We start from the raw sequence: 24,897 nt of genomic DNA on the forward strand, positions 1-24,897 counted from the left end.
TCCACACTAAAATGAAGTTATTTCTGACAAGCCCAAATGTGTAGCACCGGATTTGAAAGGCAAGCTGAGTTAATTCTAGTTTGCATATAATCATGATAACAAAACATTCAGCAAGAAAGATTTTGCCTTTGTGCAGGAACAGGGAAACCCATTGTTTGCAAAGGACTTACCCAAGCTGTCATTCAGAAAGCAACTCCATGAAGAAGATACAGAAAAAGGATTCAATGTATTCCTTTTAGATGAGCTGACTCTAAAGGTGAACAGCAGGAAAAGTCAGTTAATGCTTGTTTATCCTAATCCTCCCTGAATGCACTGAGCAGATCTGCTGAGAAACAAAAGCCTCTCCCTGGAGTCACTTCCTAAGCAGGGTTTTCAAGTTCAAAGTAAATGTACTTTTGGGCAAAATACTATCTCTAAATGTCATTTATGGCTGCCAGTTTAGAGGCAAACTGCCAGAATAGCTGCATATATTCTAGATATTAACCAGCTGAGACGGTTAATACAATAGCACTAGGGAATTACATGTGAAGTTTGGAATCTGCATTTATTCCAAACATTCAAACAACAACTTTGAACCTGACCAGGTTACAGGTGAGTCCTCCGTTGAGAAATCTGAGTGAAACAGCAAGTACACGCTGATAAGCACTGAATAGTGATAAATAGGCCAAAAACCATAGTGAAATAGTGACATCTATGTTTGAAAACTGTTTTCATATGGATATCAGGGCCCTCTGAAAGGTTTCCAACTTCATGCCTGTATCAGGTCATATGCCCAGGTTTTAGTGCCTCCCGGTGCATGATCAGGACTTGGCTGGCCAGGGGTCAGATCCACAGAGGAGTACAGCCTCCACACTGCTGAGTGTGCTACAGCAATACTGTGATCCCAGGCTATGGTTCTCCACCCAGTGTGCAAGAGCCGACCCACACACAGAGTTGAGAGATTTATTTATTTATTGCATGTCTGTGTAGAGATGCACTAGGTGGTAAATCCACAAAGCTCGCACACCTCTTACCACATGGCAAAACATTTTATACGCTTTGAACAAATGTTTACAATTACATTTAATCACACTTAATTCTCATGGGTTCTTACAAGCCTGCTCTCCATCTAAAGGTACAGCATTCTTTCTTTTAACGGATGTTCTGTGGGGAGGGAGCTTTCTTGCGAGGGGGCTCTCTTTGCCTGAGGATGGATCTTTTAGTATGCTAACTAGGATAGTTCACACACAGTTCCAGTAATTTCTTGTTTGATCTCATAAACTACTTGGTTCTCCTTGAGTTTATCTTGTCCCCCAGCTTGATATATTTATGGTGTCTGTTTCTTCTCCCTCAGGGCCATGGTTTTTTTAACTATTTGTAAGGGTTGATTAACATCCTCTTTTTCAAATTATTTGACCTCGTGTTCTTCACTATATGTATTTCTTTAAGGTAAATAGTTCTTGTATCAATACCAGGTAGCCCTTAGCTTTGAAGCCTCTCTCTCTCTACCCAGCAAAGGAAGAGTTAAGTATTTCAGAATGAGCACCAGCAAAATCCCAGTATTTTGAGCAAGTACTATCTATAACGGTCACCAGAAAGGTTAAGACTAAAGTCTTATGCTTCCCTCTCCCGAGTTTTGGAGTTGTATTTACCCCAGCAAGAAGACATATCTGCAAGGAGGCATGGGTATTTAAGGGATCTAGCCCCTCAGTTGGCTCAGCCTGGCATGCAGTCAATGTGCAGGCCTGCACTGCAGCTGGGTATGTCCTCAACTGTGCCTAAACGCAAACAACTTCCACAGAACAGACACCTGTCACCATCGGATGTTCTAGTCTAAGCTGAAGCCAATAGCTCTCAAGGACAACTGAAAACATGTATTCCATTTTTCCGGTGAATAAAGCTACCAAGGTTTTCATATATATGGGACAAGAACTGAAAACCTATTTGTGTTGCAATACAGATGAATACCACAGTGTGTAATTTATCATTTATAATTCATAGCTCATAATTGCTCTTAGTGAGCGGGACAAATATTGTAGATTAATACTGACATTTTTCTTATTGCAGCCTCAAAGGATCTTCTAGTCTGCAATTTCCTAATTAAATAGGATGTGCAATCACAGAATGAAAGAAAAGCTCTGATTATCTTAGCCTATGTCAGGCCAACATATTTTTCCAGTGAAACTACAATGGTGAGGATTAATGAGCAGTGTTGGTGTAAAATAATGTTAAAGTTACCACCAGCAGATTGCATTATTTGTCAACTATTGCATGGTTTCACAACTGAGTATTTCATTATCTGAATCACACAGTGTTGCCATTTAAAAAAGAAAAATTCCTGGGATTTTACATTCTACTCAGAAAACAGACTGAAACATGCAAAACGTCATTGGTCATCAAAGAATATTATAGAGGTGCACAGCAGAAGAAGGGGAGAGAGAAAGAAGGAAGGAAAATGCATGGATTAAACTGATTTTCAGTCCTGTGGGCTAGCTGCAGCAAGCCAAAGCAATTTCTCCAGCCTGCAGTTTCCTTCCAGCTGCCCTCCTCCCTGAGGGCTCAGTGGAAGCAGGTCACAAGATGCATGAATTGTTATGGCAGCTGCAGCCTGCACCTAGTTGTCTCCTCCTTGAATCCTCAAGAATTGTCAGTAATTTATTCCAGATTTCTAAGAAGCATTAGATCCACCGTATAAGCAGAAGAGAACTGTACTATATGCGTAACTGCTTTTTCTCATCAGGGGCTGAGAAGTAGGGCTCACTGCTACCATTAGGAAAAACAATACTGCCCGCTGACTAGAAAAGCTGGCCATAAGGCAAACATTGGTATGTGTCAAAATTTTCTGGATTTAAAAGGGCACAACTTCTTTCCTTATTTGTCCAAATTAGGCAGTTCCAAAGTACAACAGGACTAGAAACTTCTTTCAAGGATACATAAGGACCAGAAATGGACATGTCGAAACACTACATCTTGCAAGACGCCAAGACGCGAAGTGTCATTTGTTAACTTTTTTGAGGTGGCCATTTTTAAATACTCCTCTCACCAGAAACTTTGCATGTTTGTTCCACACGCCCCTACGCTTCCATTTCCCCTGCTTCCCAGTGACCCAGAGACACAGTGACTTACAAGATGTCATGTGTATATAGACAGCAGCTCTTACAGTAATGATATGCCAACACTCTTCTCAGGGTGAGAAATGCTGATAGCGCAGTGAGTACAGAGGGAATTGTGACAACCTCTTACACCTATACAGAATCAAAAGGCAGAACACTGATGCATCACTCTGCAATACAGCTATTGGCTCCATTTTGACAAAGCCAGAGGAGCCACGATTATGCAACATGCTTGCCAAGAAAACCTGCTGATAATCTGAGTACCCAGATGCCCTCTCCCAATTAACTGGACAAGCATAAACAAGCCCTATTCTGTACAACAAACCTCAGATCTCTTCCACCCCTCCTTACTAGAAAGGGAAGAACAGGGAATAAAGTAGGTAGCCCTGGACCTGTCCAGGTGACTCCGCAAATGGAGCACAGCCAGAAGAAAAATCAAGATATTGTAATCTTTCTCACTGTTGTCTGACCCATTTCCACAGGCCAAGAAGAACCTTATTGCAAGAAAAGAGAAAAAAGGAGTCAAGCAAAACCTAGAAGCCATAAAATGAACACCCTACTCCTGGCTAGCATGCAAAGTACCATACTAATACTGAGCTTCTGTGGCAAGAAGTCAAACCACCCTGAAAAGTTACCAGCACTACCACTATGACACAGTGGTAATTTAGACAAACGAATAGTTATTATGTTTGCCCAGTGCCCACCTTGACTGAGTTTCTTAACAAGAAAAAAACAGTTTGAGGTGATAACAATGGTGGCAAGGATGAGTGTGTGTATGTTTACATTAAGCAATGTTTTGAAAATAAAAACTATTTCCAGAATTTGTGAATGTATCAGGAACTGGAGTTAACTTTTCCAAAACAAGTGTAGTGTACATACTATATACAGAGCAACAGAGTGCCAACGTACACACAACATCTCGCTCTGAAATGAATCACTCCTCCTACACAAAAATTAACAGTCACTTGGCTTCACAAAGGCCACATTTTCAGAAGTAGAAGCTGGGGCAGGTTCATCTAGCAGCTCCATAGAGCAGCTGAGCAGTTCACACCAGGCTGCCAAGCAAAATTGTAGGTACTCTGCACCAGGGACTAACGCGTTCTTTTCCTGCACCAGTTTCAAGTTTTATTCTTAAATAGATTTACTCAAGAGTAAATAGATACATGCTGTGGAGATCTCTCCACCTAGAATTTCCCATACTGACTTTCTATGTCTTTTTCAATAAATGTAAGAATTATTTATATCTACCTGTGGAAACACATTAGCCTAGAAGTAGTGTATGATTTGGCACTGGCACCCAGATTCACACGTTAGTAAGTGAGTCCTCTTTTGGGGATGCTCGGTATTTGAAAATCTGGTTTACTAACTGATTTGCCTGACCCTGGGTGAGGTACTTCATCTATTTATTTTTACAAAACTTTCAATCCTATAGGTACCACAAAGGAAAGTCAATCAGTGGATTCACATGACAGGGGAAAAGACATTTGCTCAAAATATTTTTTTCCTCCAGTATAACTTAGTCTATTGCCTTGTTCATAGTGAAAGACAGAACAGGAAGGAAAAACCCTTCAACCTGAGAAAACAAGCTCCAAATACAATCCACCACATCAAAACTTGTGATACAGCATGACCAAAGACATTTCTGAAGGGAAAAAGTATCACACATTTAACACAACTCTTAAAGCTCCAGTATTTTACTGAGTTTTATAATCAAACATAGTAATTTATGCTACATTGTACAATGGAGAAAATTGGAGTACATTGGAGAAAAAACTTTAGGGCTAGAAGTCCTAAAATATTTCCAATTAGTATTATTAGTTCTAGAAGGAAACTGACACATAGCCAGTGAAGACCTTTATTCAACAAACAGGTGCTGTTAGGAAAAGGAAGGGAAACATTGAAGTCTGTTAATGAATGGGAGATGGGACAATAATAAAAATAATACAGTGATTCTGTAGAAACCAACAGTGCAGACTCAGCTGAAATTTTGTATGCCATTACCAGGCGCTGTACCCCAAAACAGGTGGGATTATTTCCTAACAAGCTCAGGAAAAAATAATAAGAATAGTGAAAAAGAGAGACTGAAAGACAGGAGTGGCTCTCTTACGTGGAAAACTGGTAAAACTGGTACTAACATGTAAAATAATGAAGGCACAAATCCTGGGAACTCATTCATCCTGCCTGATAATGCAAGAACATAGAACTGAATAAAAGGTGAGAAACTGAATATCCAACAAACTATTTTTTTCATTCAAACTGCAAACACGCTGCAACCTGTTAGCACAAGGAGCCACTGAGACAAGAGCTTAGCAAGACGGCTATTTCTTTGGTTCTTCAGAATATCTGGGATGCTGCTGTTGATGTCAACACCCTTTGAAAGATACAGCAAGCTTCATGTTTCTGGAGGTAGTCAACCTCTAACAGTCTCACCATGTACAGGTGACTTCACACTAGCCTACTGCCAGCTTCATACCCTTTCCCTAATTCAACTAGTAATGACAAAAGACAAGGTACGCTGCTAGACAGATCACTGCTGCACTCAAGTAATTCCTACGATCCCAACGACCAGCAGCAATTCGGCATTGATGTCCTGTCCCTACTGCACGGCATTCCTGGCCTTACACTGACCTCTGGTGGGTTGCAGGGGAAAAAACTGCAGACAAATTAAGCGCACAAAAAGTCAAGGAAAGCATACCCTGCAGCTTTCGTGGGAATTCAGCGAGGGCACGCAGAAAGCCAGGCGTTGAAAGTGCTCCAGCTCACTCCAGACAACAGGGCAGGAGCAGTATCACACTAATGACTCACTGTTCACAAAGCACTTTAGAGGTATTTCAGTTTTTACACACAATGCTTCCTCGTGATACGCCATCAGCTTGTGTTAGTTTTTCCTGTAACATCACTGAAATATGGTGTACACAGCAGCCCCTTACTCTGTAGGAGGAAAAGGAGGATGAATAGGTGAATCTGCAAGCTTTGCATGCAACATCCCAAACTAAAGCGTGTATGTTAAACTCCAACCTTTCTTGAATCTACTAAGGTTTTATTTAACTATATTAAGATAATTTTCTTTTCTTCCATTGCACATTTTAATGTACCTGAAGCCAAACCACTTGTTTTTAGGAGTCCTGATAGTTTCAGGGACCTGTTTTGTGCCATGCTGCCACAAATACTGGCACTGACAAAACTTACAGTGCAGTCAGTTGATGTCGGGAAGAGGAACAACAGGCCAAAAGCCAGGAAAGGCAGAAACTGGTTTTCTTGCTGAAGAAAGCACAACAGGGAAATTATACCCTTACAATTTAGTGTTGGAATTCACTCAGGAAAACTAAGGACACACCCAGATAGAGTAGAACAAAACAATACATTTATTATATATCAGATTTTGACTGCTTATTAGAGTCCCAGGAAATCAATGGCTACTGAAAGGGATGAGAAGGCAGAACTGCTTCTACTGCACTGTCCTTGCAGAGTGAGACTGAACGTTGAATTGGCTCACATTCATTCCATTCTCCCTGCATGTAGTGGCAAATCTATAAGAAACTAATGTAATTTGACATGACAGGGTAGGGCAGGAAGCCCTCATCTGAAGATGTCAGTTGTCATCTGTTGAATCATATTTTGAAAATAGGAAATAAGAGTGAATGAGGAGATCATTACTGCTGTGCCATCAAAAGCCTAAATAGGCTCTTTCAGTGCTAACTTGTCAGAAGTATTCTCAGGCCTGGTAAGATATACTTCAGCGATAAGAAGAGACCTTTTGCGCATGCTCAGGAAGTGCTTAACAATATTTAAACAGAAAGGGAAAACCTCAGTTTAGGTAGGTGGTAAAACTCACTTCAGTGCTGCGTTCTAAGCAGCTCAGTGCAGCTGGGAAGCACAACTCCTGCCCACACCAACTTAAAAGATGCAGGCACCCCACTGCTGGAGGACTACAGTGCCACTCACAAGCTGACTTTATAGATTTCAAAGAAAATCGTGGAGAAGTAAACCCCAGTGAGTGTAGACGTCGCGAGTGCTCCCTCCCATGCCTTCCCAGTTTGGCAGGATAACAAGTAGTGCGCGCAACACTTCACAGGTCTTTTGGCTAGCCAGATGGTGATTTTTCACAAAATCTTCAAGAACTTAGTACTTCTGTAGCTCTTTCACAAATTTGGCTGAAACCAACTCAAAAAATACAAATTGACACAAAACCAAAATAATTACAATGATTAAATCATTAACTGTGTCTTTAGGAAACCAAACAGAAAATAGTATCTCACTACTAACTTCAAAGCTGAAAAGGCTGAGTGTTTGAGTCTCAAGTCTTTCACTAGGTAAGTAAGCTTTTCTGTCTTAATTTCTTCAGGGTCAAGTTCTTTCTCCCCTTGTGCCCTGTGACTAAATTGACAGACTGGAATACCTCAGCCGCTGCATGCCACAAGTCGGTGGTTCAGCTCAGATTCCCCACAAGAAGCCATGGAAGCTACAACAGGGCTATGTATCAGAGAAGTGAATTCACTTCTGCAAACTGCACAATGTGTACAGTATTCTGTGACAGAACAACAAACTGCTGGGACAGCAATGTCTTAACCTGCCAAAGCATGATTCACAAGCACCTTCTGTTAAAGCTCCTAGATACCTAAAAGTGGCAGCAAGGTATCTGTTTCCATTTCAAGAGGATATTTTATCCACTAGATAACTAAGAATTATTGTTAATTATGCCCTCAATTTAGTATGTCCTGGTTTCATGAGGACTGATACAACAAATAAAATGTTCATGGACTCAAGAGATTACAAATTCACATTCACTATGATCATCAGGTACGGGCCACAGAACTGCCTGATGTGAAGACACTCCTTTTTGAATTATACTGCCACTTCCAGAAGAATCTTATCCCTGTCAGATTAAAAAAAAATAAACCATCAATGCAGAATCACTTTGTGTCCTTTGTGAATTGTTCCACTGATTTTTTTTATTGCCTTGCAAATTGTTTAGTAAGAAGAGGACCCACAGAATTTGTGACTAATGTCCTTAACCCATGTCTATCATACAAAAATCGCTTTGGTCACTGTTTTCTTACGGTATCTGACTGCTTCAGCAAGTTTATGGATGACACCAAAGTGATGACTTCTGGGAATGGATGCCATTCAGAGGGAGCTTGACAGGCTTGATGGGTGGGCCCATGTGAACTCTTGAAGTTCAACAAAGCCAAGTGCAAGGTCCTGCACTTGGGTCCATGCAATTGCCAGTATCAATAGAGAATGGGGGACAAATGGATTGAGAGCAGACCGCCGGAGAAGGACTTGGGGATCCTGGTGGATGAAAAATTGGACATGAGCTGGCAGTGTGCGGTCGCAACCGCAAAAGCCAATTGTATCCCAGGCTGCATAAAAAGAATGGTGATCAGGAGGTCAAGGGAAGGGATTCTCCCCCTCTACTCTGCTCTGGTGAGACCCCAACCCTGGAACAGGTTGCCCATGCCTCATCACTGGAAGTATTCAAGACCAGGTTGGATGGGGCTTTGAGTATGGTGTATTGAGGGGGTGGGCTAGAAGGTCTCTTCCAACTCAAACCATTCTGTGATTCAGAGATTCAGTAACAACTTCCAAACATGACAACAACACCTGAAATGACGAAGTTTTTCGTGTAATCAGTTAGTGGTTTGTAGATAGAAAGTTTTCTCATGTAGGTTGGAGCTCTCCTGTATCCCCAGGCACAAATAACAATAGGTCACAAACACTAAGGATTTTTTCTTCACTATACTGTTTGCTTGTGTAATCAAAATCTGGACTAATTGCATTTGTCTTAAACTTCTGTCCAGGCAGCTGTCCCTGAGCTGGAAATCAACTTGATTGCATCAGCAACACAGAGTAATGGATCTCCACTGATTTACTAGCTTGACTGTCAGCAACTGATAGGGTCCTATGCAAGACCATTACCCTTGTGTTTTAAGTATCACTTTACTTGAAGTGCTAACCTTTATGCATACCTAAGTTAGACTTGAGGCAATGCTTGAGACAATCTTATATGGAAAACATATGGAAACATTTTGAATGACAAGCCAAAGCTACTGAAGGTGAATCTGCTTAAAACTAATGCTAACAATATTTGTTAGTTTTGCTATAAACTTAAAACAGAGCACTAATAATACCCTATACTTTAGAGATACACCTAAGCATAATGAAACACAAACACAGAAAAATTCTGTAAAGCAAACTGAGGCTAAATTACTGAAGGAAGAATCCTGCTCTCTGGCAAGTCTATATGCTTCTCCACCAAGCTGTGAGTGGTGACATTTGCTTGCCCGTTAGCTTTTTCTTATGTTTATCTTTTCTGCCACCCCCCATCAAGACTGCAATGAACCAATGACTCTTCTCTAACACTTGGGCATTTGGCAGCCCTTCTATGACCTCCTGTAATTTACTTGAGATGTCACACATCAGGCTGCACTGCCGAAGTGACTTTGCCTCCTGGACACTCTCTGCTACTCCCAGGTAAGAAGGAGCTACAAGAAGCAAGCAGTTCTCCGCAGCTGTAACAAAAAGACCAAGGAAGGCTAGCAAGATTGCTGAATGGGTCTCAGGTTTCTCTACAACTGGTAGCCTCATTCTGATTTTTCTCCAGACATGGTCCCAGTTTATCCCTGTGGTGTTTATAACTGCCCTGTTCCCTACTTCTCATAGTCTTTCAAACACGGAATGTACTGCCTTCACTTACAGAGTCAGCAAATCTGGAAACCGTGCACTCAGAACTGAGCTTCTGCCAGCATTCAAGCCTCAAACGTCCAGGGCTGTTGCACATTTTGCCCACCTGCATTGAGGCTGGTTACTTTGCACACGCGTCTCCAGCTGGGGGGCCAACAGCAGGGCACTGCCAGTATGATCACAAATGAGCAACATGCAAGATCAGGATGTTTATGTGCAGTCCTCTTGCCACAAGCATGTACCACATGAGAGCTACCACAGAAACGCAGCCCAGTGCACGAGGATCACCTCCCGCCATGCAAGGCCTCCAGAGTGCTGCCTTGGCGGGCCCCGTGCCTCCCACAGGGAAACTGAACAGAGTAACAGCTTCAGGCACGAGAGCCATTTTTTGGCTATGAAGTTCTTTAAAATCACCACAGAAAAGCAACGGCTGGTGTCCAGGAACACCACCCCTACACTTCAGCCTGAAGAACCCTCGAACTTTCAGCCATCTTGCTCATTCATTTTTAGCCTTCAGCAGGCCTTACTGCGCGACTAACTATACGATACTCTGCTTGCTATGAAGAAACACGGCAGCACACCCGCACCGCCAGGGGCCCAGCCTGGCGAGCCACGCCGCTGAAACAGGCCGCACACACGGCAGACCCCTCGCGCAGCAGAGCAGCTTCCCCGCCAGACTTCCCACCGCAGGCCCCTGCGCAGCCGCCCCACCGCCCCGCCAGCACCGCCCGACGCTCCGCCCGGCGGCACCCTGCCCGACGCGGCGCCACCAGCCCCGCCCCGCCCCGCCCCGCCCCGCCCCCACCGCCGGGTCCCGCTGCGCGTGCGCAGGTGGCTGGGGCGCCCCGCCCCTTCTCGCCGGGCTGCCTCCGTCGCGCGCTCGCGCAGGTGGCCATGGGAGGGCGTGTCTCGGGTCCCGCCGCCCCGTTCCCGGCGGGTTCACCTGCCCGAGGCTCCGCCTGCCGCAGCCTCGCCTCTGGGGAGGACCCGGTACGCGGCCCTTGCGCTGCAGGAGCGGCTGGCGCATGGCCCCTCCCCCCCCGCCCCGCGGGAATATTGGCTCAGCCCTCCTGAGGCACGCTGGGAGCGGTGGGGGCGCGGCCTGGCCTGCGGCGTGCGCGGGGCGGTCGGGTGGCCGAGGGGCCGCGGGGTGGCGGCGGGGCCGGGCCGGGCCGCCAGCCAGCCAGCATTAGCAGCAGCAGCAGTAGCCAGCATGTGCGCCCGCTGCCGGGCGGGGGCTTGTCCGCCGGGGCGCGGGGAGGGAACCTGAGGCGCCTCAGCGTCCCTGAAAGCCTGGCTGGGCGGCCGGGTCAGGGTGCTGGCTGGAGAGGTAGGCCGGGCTGCCGCGGGGGTGCGCGGCGGGCTGAGCCGGTAATGGGAGGGGGCCGGCGGCGGGCCCTGGAGCACCGTCCCCGAAAGCCTGTGCTGCTGTCCCCGCAGCGGGCATGGGACCTGGGAGGCCTTGGGGCCGGGAGCGCTGGTTGGCCGGTGGTTGGGCAGCCGTGCCGCTTCAGCACACGGACAGCCTTTCTTTGCCCCGTCGGCATCTTGTCTCTGTGAAACCAGGCACCGAGCGAATAGCTGGCTCTTCGTCTGCTGGAGCTTCTGGTTCTGAAAGTCTCTGTGCAGCCTTCTCACCGCTGATTGGGAGAACTCGCTGAAAAAAACTCCTAGACGAGCGAGCTTTTTGATTTCTTTATATAGTTGCTTTACGTTCAACTCATTTGGGCAGGCTTTTTGCCATCGTAGTCTTAGATGCGCCATATCCCTCCCAGTAGAAAGACAACCTGAAAGGAATACTTTCTCAGTAGTGTGGAAAAGGTGAGTGGGGCTGTGTACAGTCACCTGTGCCCAGCTTTCTGAGATAATTCCAGGTTGCTGTAGCAGGCCACTGGAACTCGTGTAAGAGACTAGCCCTTGATCTTAAAGTGTGCTCATAGGGATGATAGGGCTGAGCCTGCTATGTGTTCTTTGAAATCGGGCAGTTATTTCAAGCATTTCTTGTTAGGCTCGTTGTACTGTTTGTGTATCTGTCACTCTTCCAAGTGAAGAAGTGGTTTTCCCGTTTCTTTCAGATGAAAGCAGTGGAAGTCTGTCAATGGCCTAAACAAGCACCAGCATGACCACAAGATGTCCCAAGAGCATGGTGTGCTTGGCTTTTCTGGTTAAGTGTTTATCATGTATAAAACATAATTTACATGTGAATTTTAAAGTGTTTGCCTGTTGATTAATCGAACTTTTTCATATGCTGTTACTTCAATTTTACAGAAATTGTATGTTCTAATACTTAAATTTTTGCCTTTGTGTTGCCCATTCATTCCTGGCCAGAATGAATGTGGTGTCAAAGAAGGCAAACAGGAATTCTTGCTCAGACTATTGAAGGAGCTGGTTATTTACCTTTCTCCTCCCTGTTTTTGCAAGGGCAACAAAAAATCTGTAGAACATGCATTGTTGTCTAAAATTCATGAGTTCTTGAACTCATATTTAGTGGTTAACTATATGGGCACAGAGTTCAGGTCAGGCTGACCCTCTAGAGTTGTCGAAAGTGACAAATGAAGGGACTTCTAATCAAGGGAGTCAGCCTTGGTAGAGACAAGAGGAAGAGCGTCCTATCTTCGTGATGTAAGCCATGCACACTTAGACTACCTTGTTTCTGTTAAACTGATCATCTAGCTCTTATGGTCTTTAGCCTTGCCCTGGAAGTGAACTATCCTCATTATAATAGTAAAAATCACCCCCCCCTAAGGGAAAGACCCAGGCCCACTAAAAGACCCTTCCTCAGAGAGCATGCGTGGTAGTAATATAAGTTAGGTAATGGATATGCAAATGTGTAGCCAGTCATCTATGTGGACCTGCCCTCCGGGCAGGGAAAGTGCAGTAAGATTTTGTATGTAATGTTTTTAACTTTTTACTGCAGTATGCTAGCTTTATTTGCTAGCATCCAGACTTGTGCATCTCTAATAAAACTGTATCTGGTCTCAGTATGTAAGACTGGGTTGTTGCACGCCTGGAATGGACTTGCATTTTAAAGACAATAGTATGGTTGAGCAGATACGTTGTAGATTCTGTGCTTCAGTCTTTTTAAATTAAGAATCTGGCAGTTATTTAAAAAGGAAAAGCTAAAATCATAATGGCCACTTTTAGTGGTGTTTAGCTGTCCTGTCCATCATGATAACTTCTTAAGCCTGTGCTGCAAGTAACTAGTACATAACATTTCAGACTCCTGCAGTGTCCTCTTGTTTTCTAGTTGTGAAAGATATCTACAGTTTCAGAATACTCAGCTACAGAAAATATCTTCTTCAAGATATTTACATAAAAATCTTACTTAATGGGGAAGAAATGTGTTTTGCCTTTGTGCATTTGCCTTTTTGTTATTTATGTCTCGTGTCAGAAAGTTATAAAGAGAATGTCTCTGTGGGATTATTCAGTATTGCATAATAGTGTATTCTACTCTTCTGCTGTACATAGAACAGTCTTTCCTTTTACATCAAAAGATGTACTTTTGAAAGTGAAAAGTGTACTGGAATGTTGCTAGCAGCAGTGGCTCTTACCTTGGGGATTGTGTCGTCTGTTCCTACCAGAATGCTTAATGCTATGAACACTTCTTACAGAGTTCTAGTGTGCTTTTCTGGAAGTCAAGGAGCTCACAGAGACTGTCCTGTGTGGTGAAAGCCTCTGAGCATGAGAAAGGTGTGTAAGAAAAAGTTGTAAAGTACTGATTGCGTAGCTGTCCTGAAGCTTCCTTCATGAGGTGAGTGATAACTTCTTGTGCAGCTGTGTCCTTCAGCATTATTTTATAATGAAGCAGACCTTCTGTTGAAAAATAAATTTGGCAGAAGGAATTTTAGAGCAGAAATCAAAATTGCAACATTGAGATTGAGATCAGCCTGATGACTACGTTCTCATCAAGAAAAGCAAAGTGGAAACCCTAATGTTTGGCGTGAGTGGCTTATTAAAAGCAATGCATGGCTGCCAGTGTGTCCAAGAAGAGTCTGTGCTTTTCCATGTTTGTTTTTTGGGGTGATACTGTGGAGCAGTTCAGAATGGAAGGACTGAAAATGTTTGAAGATTGATGAAACGCAAAAGCCTAGAATCTTATGTGCAAAGTGCTGTTTCATTGTAAAGTCTTGGAAAAGTCAACACTGCTGAAAAGTTGAGTAGTGCAAGTCAGCATGAAATTCAGTGGTACAAACAAGACATTAATAAAAAAAGCATGTATTATCAAAGATTTATTTGGTGCTGAAACTGTGGTTTGTGTAACCTGCATACCCAAGGGCATGACAAGTATCCAAGTCTTTGAAGCCAGGAACTTCTTGGGTAATACTGGAATGTGATATGTGATGTAAGAATGATCCAGCACTGAGAAATTATTATGATAACTTACCTGCATTTGGGGGGATGTAAACCACACTGAGTAAGCTATTAGACAGCCAACTCTAAATTTATAGACACTAACTCAAAGGTGAAATTCAGAGTGCAAACTCAAGTCTCAAGTCAAACTGAAGAAGTGACTGATTGTTCTAACTTAGAAAAAGTCACAATGTTACAGCACATGCTAAGGAGTGGTGTTTCTCTTGAGTATTGTTAAATACTTTGTGCAGTACTGTAAGAAACTTGGTAATTGCCTTAAACCTTGGTTGGTGCTGTCCACCCACTGATTTGTCCTTCACGGAGGTGGTGCATACGTAGCAGATGGTAAGAAAGACAGAAGAAGCAGAAGCAAAATGCAATTACAGCCATGAGCCCACCCTGTAGCTTAAACAGGTATTTTCATTTGTGGTCATCCTAAATAACTCCTTTCAGGTAGTGACATTAAAAGTTGGCATCTTGGACAGGATGCCCTTGCAAGACTGAACAAACCAGAAGGGACTAGGGCCCTTAACATGGCCCTTTCCTTAGGAAGTGCCTGACAGGAGAAGGGGCAGAGGATCTTGTAAAGATTCGCACTGGATACGTAAACCCACAGTAGGCAGAATACTTTGGAGTACTCCTTTTGCATTGTGTGATGGCTGTTGTTGGGATCAATTTGGGGATCCAACAATGGAGGATAATCCCCTCCTTGAAAAATTGAAGTGCTATAAAGCCAAATGCTCTCTTCCTGGCATGGCGTAGGCCCAAAACAATTGGCATGATTCGCAGGCAGTGGTGGATAGGATCACTCTTTCGCAAAGGAACAAAAACTGCAGATGGGGAAAGGAAAAGCAACAGTTTGTGCTGTTACAGGGGCTGTGTTAATTGCTGCTCAGAAGGAAAAGCAAGTAGCTAAAGGGAGAAATAACTCCTTACAAGAGCAGATAGGAAACCTACAAAGTCAACTCGCCACTGAACGTAACAATACTCAAGTGGCTTCACACAACCTGATCAGACTCCCTAGACAGAGAGAATCCTATGGTCTTGAGTTGGAAGAAAATGGGCAGGAGTCTGACAGTAGGATAGGTCTGTCCTCAGACCTAGAGAGTGAACTAGGAATCTCCAGTTTGGTGAAACCAGCCAGAAAAACAGACATCTGATCTAAACCCTGTATATCCAATTAAAGAGTTAGAGGACAGCAGGAACCTCTTTTATCGTGGGCATGGGGAGGTGGTAATGAGGCCCTTGATTAAAACTGAAACCATTGATAATGGTCAGGGGGATGCTTAGCAACATACTGTGTGCACTATCCCCTGTTCCCCTACAGAATTGGCTAAAATACAGGAAAAATACTCCTGGGGGTCCCAAGAAACTGAAACTGGGTATGTGTGGAGTGTCGCCCTCACAGGATGGGATTGTATTCTGCTGAGCAAAGATGAGACTAAAGGGTACTGGGGACCCAGAGTCTTCTGAACTGCAGAAGATAACAGGGAACCATTGTCCTTGACCGAGAGGATAGCATATTGGGCAGGAGGGTTATACCCAGTGGAGAGAGGGGACCCTTTTTTTTTTTTTTTTTTTTTTTATTAAAACACCCATGGCAGGCCCCGTTTTGGCAAGTGTGTAGGAAGCCCTTTGCCTCCCAATTGGTGCATGACTGCTGCTTCTGCAGCAGCCCTCTCCTATGCAGTGTGTGGAACACCCCAAGAGCTTTCATCCTCTAATCAGGGGATTTCCTTATGCTTTAAAACTCTATGCTGTTCAGCTACAAGATTGGTTGTAAGCTTCCCGACTGAAACAAAGGGGAGGCCTCCCCAAAATGACTTGTGGGGAAGGTGGTGCAAGAACTAATTAACTACAGAAGGAGAGGGAAGTGCTTAGGTAGGAGAGTTGATAGCAGTTTGGAGTGTGATAAAATGAGAAGCAGAAAGCAAAGAACCATTGTTCATTTACACTGATTCGTCTGCCGTATTCAGGGAATGTATTCTGAATGGCTCCCATCTTGGGAACAAAACCAGTGGGAAGTTAATTGAGCACTGGTGTGGCAGTGGGGAAAAATGGGAAGAAATTCGCAACATCACTAAACAGAGATGTTTCGTAGCAGGATGGGTAGCTGTATACCCAACAGGAGATCACCCCTCACACCTTTTGAACAATCAAGTAGATGCACTAACCTGTTTAGCCACACTAGCGTTGGAAGCAGAGTGGGGGAAATGGGAACATTGGTTAGAATGGTTATATTTAAATGAGGCCATTCTGGAAGTAAAGACCTTTGTGAAAGAGGCAGTCAGCAGGAGATGGTCTGTGACCAGGGAGCTATGTAACACCATTATCTCAGCATGTGGCCTATGCTGTACAGAGTCGGGAACGTAACCCTCTCAGGGATCGTCCCCTATGCTTAAGGGACAGTAAGGGGCTGTGGGATACTGGGCAAGCAGGCTACGTCAGTCCCTTTTGTCTCTCAGAAGGAAAGCAGTATGTATTGTTGGGAGTTGGCATAACTTCTGGACTAACTCAGACTGAAGCTGTCCTGCAAACAACAGGGGAATATACAGTGGACAGTCTGAAATCATGGTTCAGTTGTTTTCCTAAATCCAGAGTTATCCGATCAGACAGCAGTAGCCACCAGTTCTAGTGGGCTTACCCACTGTGAGACAAGCACCTCTAGTACTGAAAGCTCAAAAGAATATGTATACAAGGGTAGCTGCTGATGTCCATGGGAAAGATCATTGAATCCATACCAGATGAATCATCCTTTTTGGGTCAGCAATGTCAATGTGTGGTCGGACTATGAGATCCGAACCTTGTTTCTTTTCCGTTGCAGGAGTGACTGGCCCAAAAAACCCAAACTCAACTAGATGAAGATCCGTGTGTTCACCTGCTGATGTTCCCTTACTGGATCCATCACCATGAATTTTTCTCTACTAGGATCTCCAGTGGTTTGGGGAATGTTACTGGCTATAGTTATTTTCTACATGTTTTACTGTTTTTGCGCTTTTACCCACCACATCTGGTGTGGGAGACCCCGCAGTAATCAAGTTGTGTAACTGGGGTGACAAGCATTGGCAGATTGTGATTCATCTATGCTCATGCCCTAAGTAAGCTATCTGCAAGCTTATTGCCCTACCAATTGCTTTAGCATTTTAGGATCTATAAAATAAGGTTTGCCAACATGAGTCACCCAAGAGTTAGTGTTTGTCGTGTTTGTATTGACTTTATATGTAATCACTTTGCAAAGTAGTGGTCCTGATCTTGCATGGGAGCTGATTCAAGGTTTTGCCCAAATGTGGAACTCCTTGGACCAAGGCCTATGTATTGCATTACCTCGATCTTCTGAAGAAGGGCTGAGATTTTTCGTATCTGTTGTTTAATGAGAACACCACAGTACAGGAGTATATGCCCTGTTTAATAAATGGATCTTGGGCGGCTTACTACCACCCGATATGTATACCACAGAGGCTCAATCTCTGTGGTCTCTACCATCAAACTCGCCTTGCAAACTTACTGGCTGGATGATGGAAAGATGCCAAATTAGCCAAACCCTGGGTGAAAACAATGCATTTAGAGCCCATGTAAGTTGTAGGCTCTTCCCATAGGGTCCTGTAGAAAATCCATTCATTTATTGGAGCTCGTATGAAGTAAGTTCACTGTACAATGGGATCTGCCTTGGTGCATGGAACTTCCACACCATGTGGGTGTCAGGAATTGGGATACACAGTAATTCTAATGGGCTTGGTCCAGGGACGTTTTAGAAAAAGGAGTACCATATAATGATACTGTACTTGAGCCATGTCCCAAGCAACCTGAAAATTCCTCTTTTTTAACTGTTCTAAAGTAATAATGTGCAAAGAAGGACCAGGAAATCAACCAGAAATCTGGTTCATTTATACTCAGTATTTCAATTCAGGATATGTGTACATGCTGTGAATACCTCACACAGGGATGGAGAAATAAGGACCCCAATTGTAACCAGACCTTCAAACAGAAAATGCGGAAGCAATACAGTATACCTTATGTCCATTTTCTGGGAACGAAAATAGCTCTAAATTCTACACCATGAACTTACGCATCTTCTTTTGAAGAACTTTCTAACTGCAAAACTAGTGTATATCCTGCTCCTTCAGGGCTGGCATGGGGATGCTCTGATGGGAAGTTCTATTCATAGTTAACTTTAGAACATCACGCTGGTTTAAAGTGTGGGGTAGGTATCTCTTCATTATGCCCAGATCATATCTTTAATTTTACAAGTTCTTCCCCATGAACATGCAGGAAGGTAAAACAACCCCCAACTTGTCCAGAGTGTGTGATAAAGGGAGTCTAAATTCCTGATTACTGTACTAGAAGATAGGCTATATCCCTGATGCTAGAAAGTATTTTTGCCCCTTATGTAACCCAAAACCAACATCAGTTTGTCTTGGAAAATCTCACCTGGCAGGTACATGTTTTGGACTCGATATGCCTTTGGAGAACTGAGTCTGCAGGTCCAACAAGCATCGAAGGTGACACACTAGAATCATCTAGCTCTAGATATGCTGTTGCTGAAAGGAGCCAGTGGGATGCTAAACCTCACCAATGGAGAATGTTGCATCACCATACACAATGCAACCACAATCAAAGAAGCTGGGGCAAAGATGAAAGAAATAGCAGACCAAACAGCAGTGCTTTTCCAGGCCGTGCAACTCAAAGGCTGGTTTAATGGACCAGGTTCCTGGCTACAATCAATCTTGCGATATTTGGGACTCATGGCATGGGGAGCTTGGCTAGCAAAGATACCACGTTAGTTACAGGATTCATATTTTTAATAATTGCTGTTGCTGTTGTGTGCTGTATGATCAACTGTGCCCTTTTCCCCTCTTCTGTCTGCTACATAAGAACCACCACCTCTGAAGAAGACTTAGAATGGGAAGTGAAAATGAAAATACTTTGTTTAAGCTGCAGGGTGGGCTCATGGCTGTAATTGGATTTTGCTTCTGCTGCTTCTGTCTTTCTGCTGTGTGTGCATCACCACTGTGAAGGACAAAATCAATGGACAAACAGCACCAACCAGTGTTTAAGTTGCAGAGTGGCATAAGGGGCCAATAGATTAATAATTGCCTTAAATGTTGCTTAGTGCACAAATTCAAGTGGAGCTGGTGCAAATGTGTTCTGCTCAAATTGGAAAGGAACTGAAATGAGCTGTTGCTGCAGAGTGAGCTGCTGCTGCCTCAGCTGGTAACCACAGGGGCGGTACAGGATGTAATGGCTGTAGCTAGCACTTCCTGGAAGAAAGTTCTGTGGTAAATAAGGCAACTGCTGATGCGCACCGCAGGGGTGGCCTAAAGCTTTTGGGGGCACTTATCCCTCATGACCACCGATGAGGACCCCCTGCAACCACTGCTTACACATGGAGCCTGTGCAGACACAGACCACATCCACCCTCGTTTTGTATGTAAGTGAGGAGGCATCCTCTCAAGAGCATAAACCCAAATCGACCAAAACTTGGGTGGGGCCTCCACCACCCAGACACCCGGGGTGAAGACGACCAATGGGACGCCACTGGATCCACGGGCAGTGAAATTGCTTTTTCTTTCTCTTCCTCTCTCGCCCTCTCTCCTCTTTCTTTTTATTGAATAGTGACCAGATCTAAGTAAAAACATCTGCCGCAGGACTTGCTTGTCCAGTTAAAAGTAATAGCCATTGAGATACTGTATCTAACCACGTGCCTTGTATTTTGTATTAATAAATCATAAAACTGGTTGGTTGATGTTTCACCTTAATTAAGGCCAAGGGTATCATGGACTTGATTGTTGGTCCCAAGGGGAGGGAGGTCGTCCTAAACATAAACAACTCCTTTTGGGTCACAACACTAAAAACTGAGGTCATCCTAAATGACTCCTTTCAAGTCGTGAAGGAAAAAATGCTGGATTTTTTTTTAGCAGCAGCATCTGGCTTTTGTGTCTGAACAAACTAGTTGCTCAAACATGGGAAAGTATAGCAGCTTTGAAGGATAGATTGAATGGGATAGGAAACCAATAAAAGATGTCTTGCACACACATCTTGCAATTATGCCTCATTTAAGCCTCATTATGCAGGGGCTATGTTCCAGGACACAAAAAGAACCAGAATTATCTTTTGCAAATCCAATTGCACTCTTTATTTTTTTTTTTTTTTGTTACACTGATGCATTCCAGCTCTTCTAGATACATAGCGAAGAGGAGGGTGATAAGACAGTACTGCAAGGTGGTATTTCGGAAGAGCAATAAATACTGTTCAAGAAAACTTGGAAGAGATAAAAATTATGGAGAAGTTTTGGGAAGAATGGGGGTGACGTTTGGCACCCATTAATGAACCTTTGGGATTATTCAGGGTTTTGAGTGATAATTTTTTATTCTTTTTTCACTGTGCTAGAAATCGGTAACTGTACTAACTACTACAGAAGAGAGAGAGAGATTCTGTAGTTGTGTGGTGTTTTCAGTAGCAGCTTTCAAAATATGGTTGCAGCTGTGGAAAAGCAGACTGATTATTTCGCAGCTGCTCACAAAGACAACGTGACAAACTCTTAAGCCAAGCTGTGCAAACTATGCTGAGTCAAGTTCTGAAGGAAGTTTGTGATTCAGTAGTTGTCCATGCAGAAGACAGATACTCAGAAAGTGATTGTCCAGCAGCTACCAGGCTGGTTGATGTGAAGTTGTTTAAATAATGTATGCTATTTCCTGATGAGAAATGACTCAAGTAACTTTTTGGGGAAAACTGAAACTGAAGATGGTTCAGTATTTTGCATGAACATGCATATGTTCATACAAAAGTGAATTTGAGTGATAAAAAATTTGGTACATTGCTGTTGGTTTTCTTGCAGGAAATAAATGTAACAGAAATGTCAGGTGAAGTGATGAAATTCCTTCAAATTTGTCACAATGTCCTTGAAAATGCTAGAATCAGAAAGGTTCATGCATTGAAATGTGAAAATCTACTTGAGCAACGAAGAGGGTCCCCCATGGAGAGTCGGCCAAGTCACGATAATCACACCAATATGGCTACATGCCGTGCTCACTTTATTAAACAAACAGGTCATATTTATAACTTAAACCGACCGCTCACCCGACTCTACACACAGGTGATTGGATAAAAGTTTCTGGTCACGCAGGCATCCGTGTCGCTGCCTGGTGAGCATGCTGCAGGCGCCTGATCAGAGTGTGCCAATGAGAGTGTGTGGATTTCGATGAGAGTGTGTGGATTTCGCGGTCCCCAGGGCTTACTCTGCACCTGGCTTCTTGTTTGTGCATAGCTTGTTTTCTTTCTCACACTGCCTGTTCCAAGGACAATTTGAAGTTGCTCTGCAGTTTCAACTAACAGGCCTGGGTTGTCCAATCTGGACAATGGTAACGTATGTCATCGGTCCTTTAAAAATCCCTCTACAGAGCAGTATGAAAAACACAGGTGCACTTAATGCTTTACCAGTGCTGTCAATAGAAAGCGAACTACTCGGATCTATCCCAGACCTTTAGTACCATAGGCACTGGGGATTTTTGCAAGGTTGAAGAGTAAGGTAGGCACTCTTTTTTTTATAGGAACCTGTTGGACACTGGGTAAAGAAATGTGTGTGCAGTCCACTATGAGTAATGTATCAAGTAACAGGGCTGCTACTTATTTTTCAACATAAAATTACTCTCTCTTATTTGTTACTGGCTTACTAGTATTATTCTCTTACACTGTCGTATAATGCACAGACATATACGTGCATGAATTACTACTACAAAAGTTTCTATTGATTCCTACCAAGGAGTTAGTACTCCTTGTTAGTACTTGTGTTACTCCTTGTTAGTACAAGTGTTAGTACTGCCACCAGCTTGTAGTTAGGGTCTGAAATCTTGCTTAGATTTCTTGCTTGTAGGCCCTTTAAAAATTAGATTTACAGATTTTGAGCTTTTGACTTTTTTCCAAAGGGATGAGTGGGAAACTAGTCCTTGTAACGTTGTACCAGTCTCAGGTTCTAGAGGATGTTGCTGGAAACAGCTGTGTGCTGTATGTGTCCAGTCTCATCCTGTGTTACATTTTTCCCTAGGAAGAATCGTTAGAACCAGCCTGAGAACAGTGGGCGTCATTCAAGATCACTCCATAAGAGACAAACAACTGTTAAAAAGAGGGAACATTAAGCTTGCATGTAGTAACACAAAGTGCTTTTAACTGTATTGGGGCAGTGTCAGGTAATGTTTATGTAGACAAAAACAATAAAGATTTATGTTTCTGTTCTCGTAATTTCTATCTTTCCCAAGCTATAATACCAACTGCTTCTGTTTGACAGTTGTGACTTCCTCTACGTTGTTTCTGGGATACCAGCTCACCCCTTTGGACTAAATAAAACCTAGGAGCTGTTAAGTGGATGGGAGGTGATCACTGAAACCACAGTCATCTGTAGTACTCAGGGAGTGGGTTAGCTGGGATTTGTAATGTGGTGGGGAGAAGCAGAACTTCAAATTCAGCAAACCTGGGTTTAAAAATAGCAGGAAAGGTATTTCTCCAACATGGAAAACTGCAAGCATGGGTTATTACCTTGATCAGCTACATAATATGATGCTTCAACTAAACGATGTATGTAGAGTGAGATACTGTAGGGATAGCAACTGGAATTCCTGTTTGCTTTTTCAGGGAGACATACTGTGAATTAATTTTATCAGAAGAGCAAAAGCTGAAAGGTGCATATCTTGCAATGTCTGATTTTTCAGTACTGAATGTAAGCACATTAGTAATGCAAATCTAAGCGTAAGTTAGGTTTTGGGTTGTTGGAAGGAGGTTTAGACAAGAGTAATTAATTTTTAGTGATCCAACACATAATTATTGAATGCACTTGAAAGTTTAGGGTTTCTGTTAAAGGATTATATTCCCTGAAGATACCATCTGTTCAGGAGTTTTGCTCATGGGCCTTTGTTCTTGAAGTGCAAGACTGGCAGGAGTAGCTTTTAAGACTATTTGATTTTTTTTCCTTATGTTCTTGAAGTGCAAGACTGGCAGGAGTAGCTTTTAAGACTATTTGATTTTTTTTCCTTAAAACTCTTGAGAGCAATAGCTAATGCCAAGTTTTAATGATGGCTGTCTAAAATGTTAATTCCCTTTCAAAAAGAAAAACTGTAGAATCTTAAGCTTCACTGTATTCAGTGAAGATTTCATACTGTGCTGGAACAAAGAAAAAGTGAGGTAGGGGGAGGAATATGTGGGTGTAAGGAGCACTGATTACTAAAATAATAATGCTGGTAAACATTAAGTACAGGGTTATTAGGACTGTTTTTTAGTTTTTACAAGCAGCTAGCTAGACCGTACCCTTGTAAAAAAACTCAAGACTCTTTAACTATTTTTTCCCCCTTCCTCTGTTTTACATGAACTGTTGAAGTTGATAGTATTAAAAAGTAGAAAGGAGGACAGATTCTGAGCTGGTCTAGGGGAGCAAGAGAACCAAGATCTATACACTTGGTTGCAGCAGCCCTCCTTTCTGTTAGTGGCCTCCAGTGCTGCGCAGAAGAAGGGTCTCGGTGTTAAAGACTGCACATCAGAACTCTAGAGGTGGGCACTGGAAGAAGACTGGCTTGTTCCAAATTCCTCTTTAATCTTTTAGCTCACTGCATCTGAGTTGGCTACGGCTAGCTCTATTAAATGAAAACGGTCTGTATCAGTGGGTGACCTGTGGGGGCATTCCTGCATGTAAATCTCTTAGCACTTTTGCTTAGCAAAGAGGCTGATTTGTAGTAAATTTGACAGTACTATGTTACGAAGAATGTCAAGTACATTCTAATATCCTCATTGAGGAAACAATTGCATAGCCCTAGCTATTTTTGACATCTTAACATTACAGCAAGTGTTTGTTTTAAAATATGACCATCTGGGGTGGAGTGGTTTTCTTCAGTCTTGTTTTGGGTCTGGCTGAGATGGAGTTAATTTTCCCCATAGCAGCTGTTACAGTGCTGTGCTTCGTATTGGTAGCTAGAAAGGTGTTGATAACACACCAGTGTTCTGGCTACTGTATCAAGGCTGTCTCTCCAACATTCCCCCCTCACCCAGTGAGCACGGGGTGGGCAAGATCTTGGGAGGAGACGCAGCTGGGACAGCTGACCCAAACTGGCCAGAGTGATATTCCATGCAATATTCCATACCGTGGAGAGGGGAGCCGGGGGGTATTGTGTTATTGCGGCGTTTGTCTTCCAGAGCAACTGCTATGCATACCGAAGCCCTGCTTCCTGGCTGGACTTTGCCTCCTGATGGGAAGTAGTGAATAAATCTTTTGTTTTCTTTTGCTTCTGCATGTGGTCTTTGCTTTTGCTTTATTAAACTGTCTTTGACTTGACCCTTGAGGGTTTTTTTCCATCTGATTTTCTCTACTCCGCCATCCTGCTGAGGAGAGAAGTGATAGAGCAGCTTGGTGGGCACTTGCTGTCCAGCCAAGGTCAACCCACCACAACTCTTAGCAAGGAGACAAATAAGAGGAGAGAAATTAAAACAGGTACATTAAGAAGAGAGCATCTGCCACACTGGCTCTGCATCCATGTGTTTGGTTTGACAGCTTATGTAGTCTGCTGTGGCTTTCTGGTGTTTTAGGTAAGAAAGGAAGCTAGTGTGGATATGCACTGGAAGTGTAAACCTTAGGCTGACAACTTTCTGCTACCAGGAAAAATACTTAATCTGGAAAAGCTGTATCCTCAAGTGGGTTTTAATTGATACCACACCTGTTTTTGCCAGATGGTGTTGTCAAATGAATCTGTGCTCCTTTGTGTAATGTAAATAAGACACACAGGCAACCATGGAA

At 43.4% G+C, this 24,897-nt stretch overlaps 1 long non-coding RNA gene across 1 annotated transcript; it reads left to right on the forward strand.

The window, feature by feature from the left end:
* The first annotated feature begins 10,780 nt into the window (after nucleotides 1-10,780).
* LOC308056232 lies at nucleotides 10,781-19,861 on the forward strand. Its single transcript, XR_013924741.1, has 4 exons — nucleotides 10,781-11,597; nucleotides 11,852-11,940; nucleotides 13,388-13,527; nucleotides 16,951-19,861. It is a non-coding gene; the product is annotated as an uncharacterized lncRNA (long non-coding RNA).
* Nucleotides 19,862-24,897: the final 5,036 nt, after the last annotated feature.

This window comes from Falco punctatus (genome assembly GCF_963210335.1).
Source record: "Falco punctatus genome assembly, chromosome: Z".
In the NCBI taxonomy this organism is placed as follows: Eukaryota; Metazoa; Chordata; class Aves; order Falconiformes; family Falconidae; genus Falco; species Falco punctatus.